Source organism: Oncorhynchus tshawytscha, linkage group LG02 (genome assembly GCF_018296145.1).
Source record: "Oncorhynchus tshawytscha isolate Ot180627B linkage group LG02, Otsh_v2.0, whole genome shotgun sequence".
Taxonomy (NCBI): domain Eukaryota; kingdom Metazoa; phylum Chordata; class Actinopteri; order Salmoniformes; family Salmonidae; genus Oncorhynchus; species Oncorhynchus tshawytscha.
The window spans coordinates 14,247,894-14,264,946 of NC_056430.1; the positions used below are offsets into that span (position 1 = coordinate 14,247,894).

Sequence of the window (17,053 nt, forward strand, 5' to 3'; positions counted from 1 at the left end):
AAAATGTATCTTATCTATTCAGATTCATGTAATTTCCTTTGGAAAATGATTTGAATACTACACTGTATGTGGACTGTGCATGACTGGAGCCAATGCTGTATGGTTCATGTCAGCAGGATTTCACATGCTGCTTTCACAAGATAAGCCTGTGTTTATTTACAGGGTGGACCCATTTCCTCCCCGAATAGCTACCTCTGGTACGTATCACAGGTGTGTCATGGTAATGTCCTGAAAGGCAATGCTATAGCACTAACTAAATATCAATCAGAGAGAGCGGAAATGCAAGCACATGTCCTGTTAACTTCAATGGCTTGATCATATGAGATAAATGTTGACTTAAATAGTTTCACCTTTAGCACATTTGCATGATTATTTCTTACCAGTGGTATGAAACGCCGAATCCATGACTTCATCCTCAGTGTTTCAGAAGTAAATGGATCAATTTGATTTGCCAAGAAGATTCATCCTAAAAAGCCCAATATTCACTGTGTGGGAGGCATTTCTGGAGCTTCTTTTTACTGTAAATCCAGCCCTCCACTATACTCCCCCCTCACTTCTGAGCTTGTGAATACAGGCCCATCTGCAGAGTCAAATGGCTTACTATATTGTTTACACCGAGGAACCCATCCACAGTGCACATTTATCAAACCATGAATACAGGTTGAATTCAGCTTCCTAGGAAGCTTGGGGCTATGCTCTCATAAAGAGGGTAATGATTTAGAGTTTCTGCATGTTCTGTGGAGAGGACTCTTGATCTAAGGGAAGTAATGGCCCTCTGTGGTAGTGGAAACAGCATAGGATTAGCAGTTTGTGTGTTGCATTGCACAGTGGAACCTCGGCATGTACTGTATCTTTCCAGTATTTGAGAAATAGTGACGCTAAGCTAGTTGAGCTGGGGTGATGTGATTGCATTGATTAAATACGGAAGATCTGGAGGAAAGTGGGGTGTCTTTTTCAAAAGCCCATTATTTCCTCCTAATACAGTCCTCCAGACAGAGCTTTGATGCAAAGGTAATATAATGAGTCAATGACATACAGCAGGCTTCTTTCTGTATGACAGCCTCTGTGTTTCTCAGTTGATTTACAAAACATTTTCAGGATGTCCCTATGTGTTATACTTAAGCAATAAGGCCTGAGGGGGTGTGGTATATGGCGAATATACCACAGCTAAGGGCTGTTCTTAAGCACGACGCAACGCCGAGAGCCTGGACACAGCCCATAGCCGTGCTATATTGACCATATACCGCTAACCCCGAGGTGCCTTATTGCTATTATAAACTGGCTACCAATGTAATTAGAGTAGTAAAAATAAATGTTTTGTTATACCCGTGGTATACGGTCTGATATATCACGGCTGTCAGCCAATCAGCCTTCAGGGCTCGAACCACCCAGTTTATATTGCAGATCCATTCATGTTGGATATGGGTATCCCAAGATTCCCCTCAAATTTCACCTAAATATAGGCAAGGCTGCCATTGAAATCTCTTAAAGTAATTCACACTCCAGGTAAAGATGAAAGACTAATTCGACCAAATGTGTATCCTTATGCTGGTTTACAATCTTCCCCTGTTAGCGGATGTACTCTGTAGAGAGAGAGAGGAAAAAGAAGAATGTGTTCCCTATCGACTTAAATTTCAGACATTATCTGATTATCTGACTTCTGGGTACTTCAGCATGCTCTTTTAACTATGCAGTACGCAGTACAAACATGGCATGGTGCAAATCAATTTCTCACCGGAACAGCTATGATAAATGAGAGCAGGTAAGTCAACTTTCTATATTGTGAGAAGTTTCATAGAAGTGAGATGCAGATGAATGTGAAGAATAACTTAGCATACTGCTGTGATGCTGTGGAAATGGAACGTTTCAGTCCACTCCTGATACAGGAAATATAATGGCTTGGGACTGTAGTGACAGAGTGAACTAAACCACATCATGCAGTTATAAGCATGAATAAAATAACATGTTATTGAATTGGGACTTGAAAACTGTATTGCACAGGAGTTTTCACATATCCAAAGTGCACTTAATGGGAGTGGGCTGTTCAGTTAAATGGGTGTTGAGAATACAATGTGCTGGGTGTCCTCTTACAGCTATCGGCTTTACCTCCTGTCCTGGGAACAAAGGTCAGCTCAAAGATATGTCTGTCTGAAAATAGTATTGTTTACTTGTCTTTCAACAGTCTTTCAATCAGCACATGTATTTGCCAGGGCACAGGGTACAATCCAGGGTACAAGCCAGGGTACAGAGCATAAGCCAGGGTACAATCTAGGGTACAAACCAGGGCACAGGGCACAAGCCAGGGCACATGCGCGGCGTACATTCTGTGCATGAGCTTACATAGGTCGTTGAGTCCCACACGGACAAGGCTGAGTAGTGATTGTCTGTTTTAATTTATGAATGGAGGAGAAAGTCAGGACATACAGTAATGTGTATTAATGACTAATCAACACATCAAGGTTAATAATATTGAAATAAATAAGGGGGGCCATTTCATCCACTCAAGAATACTGTAAACTTTGCAAAGTAAGTGGCCAGTAATCTGTGAGTCAAAGACTCCACTTTAACCTGGTTTCTAGGTTTATCATATGCAGACAGCTGCCTGCATGAAGGATGAAATATGAGTCAAGATGAACAATGGACCCCACATTGGCTAAAGGTCTATAATAAGCAGCCAAAGTGGGCAGCCTGACCGTGCCACTCGAGACGGAACACGCTGCTTCAAACGCCCCAGCGGCACGTTCTTGGCACTGTAGAACATTGGCTGTGTCACAACAAGGTCTATGTCTTAACTTCTTCAAGGTTAAATCCCTCGCAGACATCTTCAGATAGGCGAGCAAACGTCGTGTTCAGAATCCCCAGGACTTTGGCTGCTAAGCTAACATGGCCCTCTAAATGGATATGTGACTGACATAAATGGATGGGGATCACAGCACAGGACAGAAGCTGGGTTGTTAGACTAATATTAGGTTATTTCAGTATTGTCTTCTAAAGCCTTACAATAGCAGCAGTGGGATTCAGGTTGAAGGCTTGGTAGGAATGAGAGTGATAGTACAGGTATTGTGGTTTTGTAGTAGGCTATCCCCATTGATTTCCATTGCAGACATGCCTCAAGCATTTTGCTCAATACCATCATGATCCCAAGGTGAGCCGCCATGATCATGACCACTTCTGTCAACGCTTTTCAGAACAATAAACAAAATACTATTTTTTTCTTTTCAGGGCTTGAACAATTAAGAGAATACTATTTTTTTTCAGGGCATGAACAATTAAGAGAATACTATTTTTTTATTTTCAGGGCATGAACAATTAAGAGAATACTATTTTTTTCAGGGCATGAACTATAAAGAGAATACTATTTTTGTTTTCAGGGCATGAACAATAAAGAGAATATGCACTCACATAATGACTTGACATGTGTCACATTAAACATATCAGTGAGAGACTTTAAAGAAAATACTCATCTCCTTTCACACATCTTTTAATTATTATTATTTTTTTTTTTTACATGCGAATGAGAATGCTTCTCCAAGAGCAAATTGACATCTCAGAGCTTATGCAGAGTAACCACATGTACATATGGATGTGTGGGTTGGTCGCATCTTACCTTGCCAGCAGCTCCTCCTAGTTCCAGATGAGCTCTACAGGCTGAGATGGGGAGCTCTCCTCTCAATGAGGCACTTCAGAACAGGGCTTCTCTGTGTAAGAAGCAAAAGACCTCTACAGAAGTCTAAGTCTAGGATGTCTGAAATTCTCCCATAGAATAGAACCTCTGCCTCCACTACTACAAGCAGTGTCCCTGTGCTGGGGAAATGAACACTTCGGAGTCTGAATAAGTGCTGGTCTGTAAAATGGAAAAGAAGTTGACAAAGTTTGGTTTATTCAGTGGCCAGTTCAAACAACTGGACCGGCCAAGATACTAGAGTGCTAACTGATGAGGTCAGTCCAGTCTGCCTCTTATTGGCTGTTTGAGGATTAGAGCCGTGCCCCTAAAATGTTTTCCCCACCTCCTTTTGCCTTGTGTCTCCAGCTCACATGTACTGCACTATTGGCCCTATGTGAAACTTCAAACAGTAGGATACACACTAATGTCTGGGCCTAAGAGATAACATGCCTGTTGGCCATTGATTTCTTTCATAATTGTATAGACAATAGATTACAGGATATTGGTAGTCACAGCAATCAAACAACTGGCTTCCTCTTAAGCAGCTTTTGTTGTTCCCCTCTGGTCTCCTGGGAAACATTAGCAGAGATCGTTCTGATCACTTCAGAGGTTAACTTTAGGCGAGGCCTTAGTTCAACTCCCCCCGCTGTCACTGTGCTCAATGGTCAGGGCTTGGGAAAGGAAACATCCCTGAGCGCTGCTGGAGGTTAACAAACATAGAGCACTACTGTATTGCAAATCAAACATGCATTCCTTGTAGGGGACTACCAAGTGACATAACACTGATGGCTTTTGAACAACACAGTCCTTGTTTTGTTTGTTTGTTAAGTGTCCCTCCCTTTATTAGAAACCTAATAAGGGCATTCCACATGGTGGAGGGTGATTGTGACTGTCTGCTCCACCGATTACACCCCAATCACACAACAACTAGCAGCCAGGTTATCAGCTCAATTACATTAAAGGGATAATCCATATTTGAAACAATAATCCCTGTTTCAGTAACAAGCTGAGGGATGGGGCTGGAGAAATGTAACCACTCTCAAATTCACAGATCTATGGAGGACTGACCATCCATGATATAAAAATTATTGTTTAAACCATGTTTTGAGGCTATATGGTGTTTGTTTACATTTCATTTGTTTACAAACAAATTAAAACAAAACAAAAAAGCTTATATTTAGGGTTCTGAGGGTGTACGACAGTTTAAATAAACTTGTGGCATTCAAGTTACGTTCTTCATGAATCAATGGGTCCATATCATTAACTTATATATCCAAAAATGGATGTAGCAATTGCAGATTGCTCCTTTAATTTCAGTGTGCAGCACAGTTTTGCATATCATGGCTTTGGGACACATTTTTTTTACTAAGCCATTCAGGTAACACCTCCGGAATACGTGACATTCTGTGCATGCATAATTAAACAGCTTAAGACAATTATTCCACCTTTGGATGTATCCTGCCTCTAATCCTCTCTTCACTTTCATTCAGCAGTCAGGGTCATTTCTTCCTGTCTGCTCCACTCTCTATTTGAAAATAAATCCTTTACCATAGCCAACTTGGCATAATATATTAAAGCACCACATCATCACAGCGTGCCCTCCAATTGCTCGCTCTCTGAAGAGTAGATACATTATTTCAGACTGCTATCGTACATGCAACACCTGCAGTACGTGTGGATCACAGTGAGCCTTGTTGATGCTGCTTATCAGTTTACTCACATCAGAATCAGTGTTTTTCCAATCACAGGTCTACACACAAGAGATAATGACATCATCCCTCCCAGTTCATGATATCTGAATGTCTGTTGGCTACATGGTGTTTTTCCTTGTCAAAGGTGATAATTATTAGAATACAATGATTTAGTTACACTCCTAGAAAAAGGGTTCCAAAAGGGTTCTTTGCATCGCATAGGGTTCTACCAAAAATCATTTTGATCAGAAGAACCCTTTTAGGAAGAAAAGGGTTCTTTGTAAGGCAAATGGTCTACCTAGAACCTTTAACATCCCAAGAACAGTGTTTTGGAAGAAAGGGTTCTTTGATGATCCTTTGGAAACGAGAAGTTTTCTACATAGAACCGTATATAACATTTCCCAGCATGCTCTTTTGCATGGAGATTTTCAGAATTCTTTGTTTTACTGTAATATCTGTGTTTTTGCATGTACATTGATTGGTTGATACATTTTATGCTACACAAAGATACATAGAATACAGTTTTCTAAACTAAACTGTTAGTAATTGCATGTATTGCACCAGTTACCGGTGGATGTTTGTTCCAGTTGATTGAGGTAGTCTCAATCTTTCCTACCCTGGCAGTCATTCTGAATGCAGGTTGTGGGTAATTAACAATTGCACTTGGTGGATATCCTGGCTGGATTCCAATAGGAATTATGCATCACTGACAGAGATGGTCGCCTCGCTTCGTGTTCTTTGTAAACTATGCAGTATTGTAACGGCTGTCGTCGGATGAAGAAGGAGACCAAGATGCAGCGTGGGGTAGGTTAATCATATTCTTTAATGATAGCCAGAAACAACAAGAAAGAGAGAACCAACGAAATGTACAGCCTTGTAGGGCTCAACAGCAACAATACAAGGACAAGATCCCACAACATAGATGGGAAAAAAGGATACCTAAGTATGATTGGGAATCAGAGACAACGATAGACAGCTGCCTCTTATTGGGAACCACACTCGGCCAAACACAAAGAAATACAACACATAGAATGCCACCCCAAATCACACCCTAACTAAACCAACTAGAGACATTAATAGGCTCTCTAAGGTCAGGGCGTGACAAGTATTTAGTTTTTTATGTATTATTTCTTACATTGTTACCCCAGTAAATCTTAAGTCTTATCAGATACACCCGGGAAGAACTATTGGATATAAGAGCAAACTCAACTTACCAACATTACAACCAGGAATACGACTTTCCCGAAGCGGGTCCTCTGTTTAGACCACCACCCAGGACAATAGATTGAATCCCAGTAGTCGATCCAAAACAACGGCGCCGCAGAAGGGGCAGACGGAGCTGCCTCCAGGTCAGATGTGCACATCGCTCACTGCTCCCGAGTATACTACTCGCCAATGTCCAGTCTCTTGAACAACAAGGTAGATGAAATTCGAGCAAGGGTTGCCTTCCAGAGAGACATCAGAGATTGTAATATACTCTGTTTCACATAAACATGGCTCACTCGGGATATGTTATCAGAGTCGGTACAGTCACCCGGTTTCTTCACGCATCGCACTGACAGAAACAAACATCTCTCTAGTAAGAAGAAGGGCGGGCGTGTATACCTTATGATTAATGAGTCGTGGTGTAATCATAACAACATACAGGAACTCAAGTCCTTTTGTTCACCTGACCTAGAATTCCTTACAATCAAATGCCGACCGGATTATATACCAAGAGAATTCTCTTCGATGATAATCACAGCTGTGTATATCCCCCCCAAGCAGACACCTCAATGGCCCTGAATGAACTTAATTGGACTCTATGTAAACTGGAAACCACATATCCTGAGGCTGCATTTATTGTAGCTGGGGATTTAAACAAGGCTAATCTGGAAACAAGGCTCCCTAAATCGTATCAGCATATCGAATGCACGACCCAGGCTGGCAAAATCCTGGATCATTGTTACTCTATCTTCCGCGACGCATACAAAGCCCTCCCTCGCCCTCCGTTTGGCAAATCTGACCACGACTCCATTTTGTTGCTCCCAGCCTATATACAGAAATGGAACAGGAAACGCCCGTGCTCACATCTGTTCAACGCTGGTCCAACCAATCTGATTCCACGATTCGAGATTGCTTCGATCACGTGGACTGGGATACGTTCCGGATAGCATCGGACAATAACATTGATGTATACGCTGATTCGGTGAGTGAGTTTATTAGCAAGTGCATCGGTGATGTTGTACCCACGGTAACTATTAAAACCTTCCCCAACCAGAAACAGTGGATTGATGGCAGAATTCGCGCAAAACTGAAAGCACGAACCACTGCTTTTAATCATGGCAAGGCGACAGGAAACATGACTGAATACAAACAGTGTAGCTATTCCCTCCGGAAGGCAATCAAACAAGCGAATTGTCAGTATAGAGACAAAGTAGAGTCACAATTCAGCGGCTCAAACACGAGACGTATGTGGCAAGGTCTACAATCAATCAATTAATCATCAAAGTTTTGCTCCCAGACAAATTAAACAACTTCTTTGCTCACTCTGAGGAAAAGACTATCGCCCTGTAGCACTCACTTCTCTCATCATGAAGTGCTTTGAAAGACTAGTCAAGGATCAAATCACCTCCACAATACCTGATACCCTAGACCCACTCAAATTTGCTAACCGCCCCAATAGGTCCACAGACGACGCAATCACATTGCACACTGTCCTAACCCAACTGGACAAGAGGAATATTTATATAAGAATGCTGTTCATCGATTACAACTTAGCATTTAATAACATAGTACCCTCCAAACTCGTTATTAAGCTCGAGACGCTGGGTCTCGACCCGGCCCTGTGCAACTGGGTCCTGGACTTTCTGACGGGCCGTCCCCAGGTGGTGAGGGTAGGAAACAACATCTCCACCCCGCTGATCCTCAACACTGGGGCCCCACAAGGGTGTGTTCGACACTACAGTGGTAGGCTTGATTACCAACAATGACGAGACAGCCTACAGGGAGGAGGTGAGGGCCCTCAGAGTATGGTGTCAGAAAAAAAACCTTACACTCAACATCAACAAAACAAAGCAGATGATCGTGGACTTCAGGAAACAGCAGAGGGAGCACCCCTCTATCCACATCAAAGGGACAGTAGTGGAGAAGGTGGAAAGTTTTAAGTTCCTCGGCGCACACATCACAGACAAACGGAAATGGTCCACCCACACAGACAGCACGGTTAAGAAGGCGCAATAGCGCCTTGGTGACAATGTGTCTTGTCACCAAGAACACTCATATTTACAGATGCACAATCGAAAGCATCCTGTCGTGCTGTGTCACAGCCTGGTATGGCAACTGCACCGCCCGCAACCGTAGGGCTCTCCAGTGAATAGTGAGGTCTGCACAACACATCACCAGGGGCAAACTACCTGCCTTCCAGGATACCTACATCACCCGATGTCACAGGAAGGCCAAAAAGATCATCAAGGACAAACAGTTGTTAAACAGCTGTTACCCAGCCATCACTAACAATGAGTGTGTAATGTTCGTCGTCCTCATCTGAGGAGGAGTAGGAGAGATCGGACCAATATGCAGCGTGGTACGTGTCCATGTTCATACTTATTAAACAGAGAACACTAAACAAATCAAATCAAATCAAATTTATTTATATAGCCCTTCGTACATCAGCTGATATCTCAAAGTGCTGTACAGAAACCCAGCCTAAAACCCCAAACAGCAAGCAATGCAGGTGTAGAAGCACGGTGAACAAAATAACAATGGCGAATGAAACAAAACAGTTCTGTAAGGTGACATACACTAAACAGAAAACAACTACCCACAAATCAAGTGGGAAAAACAGGCTACCTAAATATGGTTCTCAATCAAAGACAACGATTGACAGCTGCCTCTGATTGAGAACCATACCAGGCCAAACACATAGAAACCCAAAACTAGAACAAAACATAGAATGTCCACCCCAACTCACGCCCTGACCAACCTAAACAAGAAACATAACAAAGGAACTAAGGTCAGGACGTGACAGAGTGTCTGCTACCAACATACAGACTCAAATCTCTAGCCACTTTAATAATTAATAATTGGATGTAATACATGTATCACTAGTCACTTCAAACAGTGCCACTTTACGTAATGTTTACATACCCTACGTTACTAGTCTCATATGTATATACTGTACTCTATACCATCTACTGCATCTTGCCTATGCCGCACGGCCATCGCTCATCCATATATTCATATGCACATATTCTTATTCATTCCTTTACACTTGTGTGTATAAGGTAGTTGTGAAATTGTTGGATTACTTGTTAGATATTCCTGCACTGGTGGAACTATAAGCACAAGCATTTCGCTACACGTGCATTAACATCTGCTAACCATGTGTATGTGACCAATAAAATTTGATTTGAAAAGCGATTAATGTGACTTGCAGGCCTGATGAGGCCTGTAAACCAGGAGATTCCTAACACCACAGTGTTAGGGTATATCTAGGCCTTCAAAACCAGGCTTTATGATATATTTAATGTATTGTCAGGGTTCTAAGAACTCTCCAAAAAGAAAAGGGTTCTCGGTAGAACCCTTCATAGACAGTTCTTGGAAGAACCTTGACGATAGAATGGTCCTTGGTACAACCCTTCATAAAGGGTTCTATGCAGAAATGTTCATAGAGGGTTCTAGGTAGAACCATGTACATGTGGTTCTTTGAAGCCTCTGCAAAGGGTTCTAACCAGCACCAAACTGAAGAACCCTGTATGGTTCTACTTAGCAACTTCTTTCTGTGAGTGTAGGAATGAGGAAGGCAATTAGTCTACTTTAGAGGAGTGATAGGGCTGAATGATATTCCTTACATTGGATTCTACAATGTATGTTGTGAAGTTCTAGAGGAGTAATCCTGAAAACCTCTCTTGGGTAGGGAGCAGTATTTTCACATCTGGATGAAAAGCCTGCCCAAAGTAAACTACCTGTTACTTAGGCCCAGAAGCTAGAATATGCATAGAATTGGTAGATTTGGATAGAAAACACGCTAAAGCTTCTATAACTGTTAAAACAATGTCTGTGAGTATAACAGAACTGATATGGCAGGTGAAACCCAGAAGACAAACCACCCCCCCCAACAAAAATGTTCAGCCTACCACTGTTTTCAATGGCTGTCACTTATATTATAAGGCGAAGTCCTCCCAGATTGCAGTTCCTAGGGCTTCCACTAGATGTCAACAGTCTTTTGGAAAAATTATCCTGAAATTGTAGTTTTTCTAGGTTGCTCCCATTTTGGCTGTAGTGTTTCCAAGCGCGTGGAAGAGAGCGCATTCTTGGTATTTTTCTCCGGTAAAGACAATAACAATTCTCTGTCTTCAATTTGATAGTTTATGTACGTATTAGGGTACCTAAGGTTTGATTATAAACATTGTTTGACTTGTTTGGAAAAGTTTATCAGTAATGTTTGGGATTCATTTTGTATGCATTTTGATGGAGGGAAACTTGGTGGATTATCGACTGAAGCGCGCCAGCTAAACTGAGTCTTTATGGATATTAAGAAGGACATTATCGAACAACAGGACCATTTGTGATGTAACTGGGACCTTTTGGAGTGCCACCAGAAGAAGATCCTCAAAGGTAAGGCATTTACTATATCGCTGTTTCTGACTTTTGTGTCGCACTTGCCTGGTTGAAATATGTTTTTCATGCTTTTGTATGCGGGGCGCTGTCCTCAGATAATCGCATGGTCTGCTTTCGCCATAAAGCCTTTTTGAAATCTGACAAGCGGCTGGATTAACAAGAAGTTAAGCTTTATTTTGATGTATTACACTTGTGATTTTAAGTTACAAAGTCCATTACTTTTCAATGATCTCTCATGATCGAGATAGTACTATATTGTTACTGTACAGTACCCCACTGTACATTGCTGTTCCTACTGTACAGGTGTACAGGTGTACAGGTGTTCCGACTGTACAGGTGTTCCTACTGTAAAGGTGTACAGGTGTTGCTACTGTACAGGTGTACAGGTGTACAGGTGTTCCGACTGTAAAGGTGTTCCTACTGTACATGTGTTGCTACTGTACAAGTGTACAGGTGTTGCTACTGTACAGGTGTACAGGTGTTCCTACTGTACAGGTGTTGCTACTGTACAGGTGTTCCTACTATACAGGTGTACAGGTGTTGCTACTGTACAGGTGTACAGGTGTTGCTACTGTACAGGTGTACAGGTGTGCAGGTGTTGCTACTGTACAGGTGTACAGGTGTAAAGGTGTTCCTACTGTACAGGTGCACAGGTCTTGCTACTGTACAGGTGTTGCTACAGTACAGGTGTACAGGTGTTGCTACTGTACAGGTGTACAGGTGTACAGGTGTAGCTACTGTACAGGTGTACAGGCGTACAGGTGTTGCTACTGTACAGGTGAACAGGTGTGCAGGTGTTCCTACTGTACAGCTGTACAGGTCTTGCTACTGTACAGGTGTACAGGTGTACAGGTGTTGCTACAGTACAGGTGTACAGGCGTACAGGTGTTGCTACTGTACAGGTGTACAGGTGTGCAGGTGTTCCTACTGTACAGGTATACAGGTGTTGCTACTGTACAGGTGTACAGGTGTTGTTACTGTACAGGTGTACAGGCGTACAGGTGTTGCTACTGTACAGGTGTACAGGTGTGCAGGTGTTCCTACTGTACAGGTATACAGGTGTTGCTACTGTACAGGTGCACAGGTGTTGCTACTGTACAGGTGCACAGGTGTTGCTACTGTACAGGTGTACAGGTGTTGCTACTGTACAGGTGCAGATGTGTTGCTACTGTACAGGTGCACAGGTGTTGCTACTGTACAGGTGCACAGGTGTTGCTACTGTACAGGTGTAAAGGTGTAAAGGTGTTCCTACTCTACAGGTAAACAGGTGTTGCTCCTGTACAGGTGCACAGATGCTGCTACAGCACAGGTGTACAGGTGTTGCTACCGTACAGGTGCACAGGTGTTGCTACTGTACAGGTGCACAGGTGTTGCTACTGTACAGGTGCACAGGTGTTGCTACTGTACAGGTGTACAGGTGTTCCTACTGTACAGGTGTACAGGTGTTCCTACTGTACAGGTGTTCCTACTGTACAAGTGTACAGGTGTTCCTACTGTACAGGTGTACAGGTGTTCCTACTGTACAGGTATACATGTGTTCCTACTGTACAGGTGCACAGGTTTTCCTACTGTCCAGGTGTACAGGTGTTCCTACTGTACAGGTGTACAGGTGTACAGGTGTTGCTAGTGTACCGGTGTACAGGTGTTCCTACTGTACAGGTATACAGGTGTTCCTACTGTACAGGTGTTCCTACTGTACAAGTGTACAGGTGTCCCTACTGTACAGGTGTTCCTACTGTACAAGTGTACAGGTGTTCCTACTGTACAGGTGTACAGGTGTTCCTATTGTACAGGTGTACAGGTGTTCCTACTGTACAGGTGTACCTACTGTACAGGTATACATGTGTTCCTACTGTACAGGTGCACAGGTTTTCCTACTGTACAGGTGTACAGGTGTTCCTACTGTACAGGTGTACAGGTGTCACTAGTGTACCGGTGTACAGGTGTTCCTACTGAACAGGTGTTCCTACTGTACAAGTGTACAGGTGTCCCTACTGTACAGGTGTTCCTACTGTACAGGTGTACAGCTGTTCCTACTGTACAGGTGTTCCTACTGTACAGATGTACAGGTGTTGCTGAATTACGTTGTGAGGTGCTTCACACTTCATCTCTCACATGTCATTACTCTACCTCTTCAAATGCAGCCTATTCATCCTAGTCCAGACATGGCTCTCTAACTGATGTGTCAGACAGGTGGTCAGCAACCTCGACCCAACACTGTCATAATAATGTACAAGGTTTGCTCTGTTTAGATGACGTCTGACTGGTCCAGACATGGTAAAAACAGACCCTGCTTTAGCCTTTGATTTCCCAGGTCTGGATTTGACAAGTTCCCTATAGAATGATAAGCTCCACAATGATCGGCTCTGGGGTTATTACCACGGCACTGGACTTGCTCCACCAACCTGCTGCTGCACTAAATGAATAAAAGAGAGTGTTGTTTTAAAAGCTCTCGGTCTGGACCCCAGTGACAGGTCTCAGGTCTCACTACCATTTCAGTCACTGGACTGGAGCATGACAACCTGTAATGCAGCTATGGACCAATGCTGGTAACACTTTATGATATTTCATGAATAAGCATGAAACTAACAGGCCTCGTTTACTATAGCAGTTACAGGTTTCATGACCTCAATCATTCCAAACGCTAAAATCCAAAAGCTCTACATATTGAAATCAGCTATGAACCAGAACTCTAAATTATTTTGCGTCAGTAAACCCATAACATTCTACGTTGGTTTAGTGTGAAAGTGAATCAACAAACACAATGCTTAATGTGTTTGATCAGGTCAGTGGAGGACACACACTTCCAGAGGTTTGCTGTGACGAGACATTTCCTAAACATGTGTAATAGGGTCAAGATTTTTCCCTGTCACAAGTACTAGTCATTTTGAGTATGTGTGCTGAATATGCTCAGTAATTGATTATGTTTGTCTGGTTACATCGAGGTTAACAAGGTCATTGAGCTCCGGCGGGAGAAATCAATAGGCGAATATCACAGCCAATCACAACACTGGCGGGTAAGTAATACCGTGAAACACTCATTCCTCTATTACTGCAGATATATTCTTTTCTGAAATTACAATGCAAAACTCCTATATGTAGCACCTTTAAAGCTTCCTTCCATTGAAACTGTAATAACATTGTAATAAACTTGATGTTTTGGTCCTAGTTGAAGTCTACATGGGCTCTTCCCTATCATTGCAACATGTGGGTGTTGACATGTGTAACACATTCCTAGGGTTAAATGATCTGGAACGGAATTAGCGACATTAACCAGTATTCCCATCCTACCATTTCATGCGGATTGTTTACCTGACGAATCACAAAAGTCACGACCGGGCTGATGGAAACAGGAAATGCCTGTACAATTGTATCTTTATCGTAAAGACATTAGATGTTTGTGTTGCTTCACAGTCCCCACTGTTCCATAAGGTGTATTTTTATCAGTTTAAAAAGAAATCTGATTCTACTGCTTGCATTAGTTACTTGGTGTGGAATAGAGTTCCATGTAGTTGTGGCTCTATGTAGTACTGTGCGCCTCCTTTAGTCTGTTCTGGACTCGGGGACTGTGAAGAACCCTCTGGTGGCATGTCTTGTGGGGTATGCATGGGTGTAGGTAGCCTACCTGTAGGCTACCTGCATGGGTGTAGGTAGCCACTGTATCTGTGAGTTGTTGGCTAAAGCTCATGTGCCAAGACTAGTGGGCACATTTGCTATTTAACGCAACAGTTTCCGTGAAAATGCGATGAAAACCCAATTTAACATGTATTTCTTATTCAGTACATGGGAATTTCACTGCAAAAGTTATTTTACTGTGCACTTTGTAATCACGCACAGTCTTTTACCAGAAATACGTCCGTTTGATGAAAACCCATCTCTGGTGGGAAAATGTACATATTGTTTTATGCAGATTTGAGAATATTTGTACGAAAATCTGTCGCCTATTGGATGGAAACCTAGCTACTCTTGTCGATTTATCTTATTTCTTGGGATGAATTCAGATGTTTTACACATGTTCAGATTAATGCCAATACTCCGATCAAGATCAACAACATCCCCAAATATTTTTGCTTATACTCATATGACTAGCCTGCTTAATTGCAACGCAATTTAAAACGCTCTGATATAAGTTTTACATATTGTCTATGTTCCCAAAGTAGCAGATGTCTCATTGTTCAATTGAAAGTTGTATCAGTTTCTTATCAACCAACGTCTGTAATGACGCATGTATTCGTAATTCAGAATCACTATACAATCTTGCGACCATAGAAGTAGAATTAGCCTTTTGAGCCTTTATTCCTTTGAGCTATGCTTTTTGGCCATGCTCTACCACCATACTATTGGCCTTGGCTTTTTTTAGTCTGGTGCTATTAGTCTTTGCATTTTCACATGATGACTTGTATTACAAATTTGACTTTGACTGGATCCTGGACGTAAAATCTCCTTTATCTTTTCAAAGTCAACTTGCTACTACTAAAATGACTGTTTAAAAGAGGTTTTGAGATGGTCACAGACCTCCATGCCTTGTAGCTGTGTCTTTCTAGTTAGGTCATCTTAGGTGAAATAGGAGCTGATCCGGCCTCTCCGTCCTCCTCTTCCCTTTGGCAACCTAGACGGTCATGCGGAAGACCTACCTGACACATGAAAAGGAACGACAGGGCTTATGGGAACAGGAAATGTCGGTACAATTTCAGAAATGCTGACAGGCAATTAGTTCGACATGATGCATTATTTTTGTGCCTGTAAAAAGTATTACGTGAAAAATTGTGGTGGAAATGCCTTTTGCGCAAATATTGATATATTAACCATCGTACCTAAATAAACTTGGAGTCATGCGATGATATGGGCCAACGTGGAAAGGCATGAAAAGTTTTTAGGCAGATTAGATAAGTTACGATGAACTTTCCATGGTGGTTAAGTGCACAGTGATCAGTCACATTTCCAATAGGCTAAATATTGAGGGTATGCTATTATTTGAATGCTAATGACATGATGATCGATACTCTTCCTCTTCTCCATATCTCATCATATAACCCACTTTATCAGTGAAGTCTTATCTAGAGAGCATGCACAAGTAGAGTATTTTTCATTTTTTGTGACAAACCGATTGGTAGAGTTGAAATTGCGATGAGAACCCATTTAACTTGTGTTTTTTATTCGGTACATGTGAACTTAACCGCAAAAATAATTGTATGTGCACTACATAATCAAGCACAGGCTTTTATCCGCAGCAAGTCAGTGGGCTTGTTCAACATGGCAGCCGACAGTGCAGGCAACTGCGGACTGACTGATCTACAAATCAACTTACACAAATAATAATGAGTAGTTATTTATGATGCAAAGCATGGATATAAAGATGAGGCAAATACTTATCTTTTAGATGATTCATATGTAATATCCAACTGTTAGCTTCACATAGAACATCTCATACATCAAAGGCTAGTTCAAAAGCCCACCCGGGAACATGCACGAACCCCAATCAGGTCCAGTGTTCCATAGAGTGACTACGCCCTCTCCTGGCAAGGAGACAGTCACAGTACATCACTTCCTACAGACCATCCCGCTCAATGAAACGTCCCCGTTTTACAGTTACTTTTAAATGTAGAAGTAAAAGAACCGTAAAGCACGAGAATGAGAAGTAAAAGAACCGTAAAGCACGAGAATGAGAAGTAAAAGAACCGTAAAGCACGAGAATGAGAAGTAAAAGAACCGTAAAGCACGAGAATGAGAAGTAAAAGAACCGTAAAGCACGAGAATGAGAAGTAAAAGAACCGTAAAGCACGAGAATGAGAAGTAAAAGAACCGTAAAGCACGAGAATGAGAAGTAAAAGAACCGTAAAGCATGAGAATGAGAAGTAAAAGAACCGTAAAGCACGAGAATGAGAAGTAAAAGAACCGTAAAGCACGAGAATGAGAAGTAAAAAGAACCGTAAAGCACGAGAATGAAAAGTAAAAGAACCGTAAAGCATGAGAATGAGAAGTAAAAGAACCGTAAAGCACGAGAATGAGAAGTAAAAGAACCGTAAAGCACGAGAATGAGAAGTAAAAGAACCGTAAAGCACGAGAATGAGAAGTAAAAGAACCGTAAAGCACGAGA

The 17,053-nt window shown here is 42.1% G+C and overlaps 1 protein-coding gene across 4 annotated transcripts in view; it reads right to left on the minus strand.

Annotated features, from left to right (window-relative positions):
- LOC112221184 (monocarboxylate transporter 1) overlaps positions 1-16,517 on the minus strand; it is a 32,174-nt gene extending 15,657 nt beyond the window's left edge. Inside the window, exon 1 of one of the 4 annotated variants that reach the window (XM_024383358.2) lies at positions 15,472-16,517. The gene's annotated coding sequence lies outside the window, so the exon portion shown is untranslated. Of the gene's footprint in view, positions 1-380; positions 1,290-3,607; positions 4,646-15,471 lie in introns of those variants that run through there. The other 3 variants (XM_042330837.1, XM_024383344.2, XM_024383364.2) reach the window with 3 other exon arrangements.
- Positions 16,518-17,053: the final 536 nt, after the last annotated feature.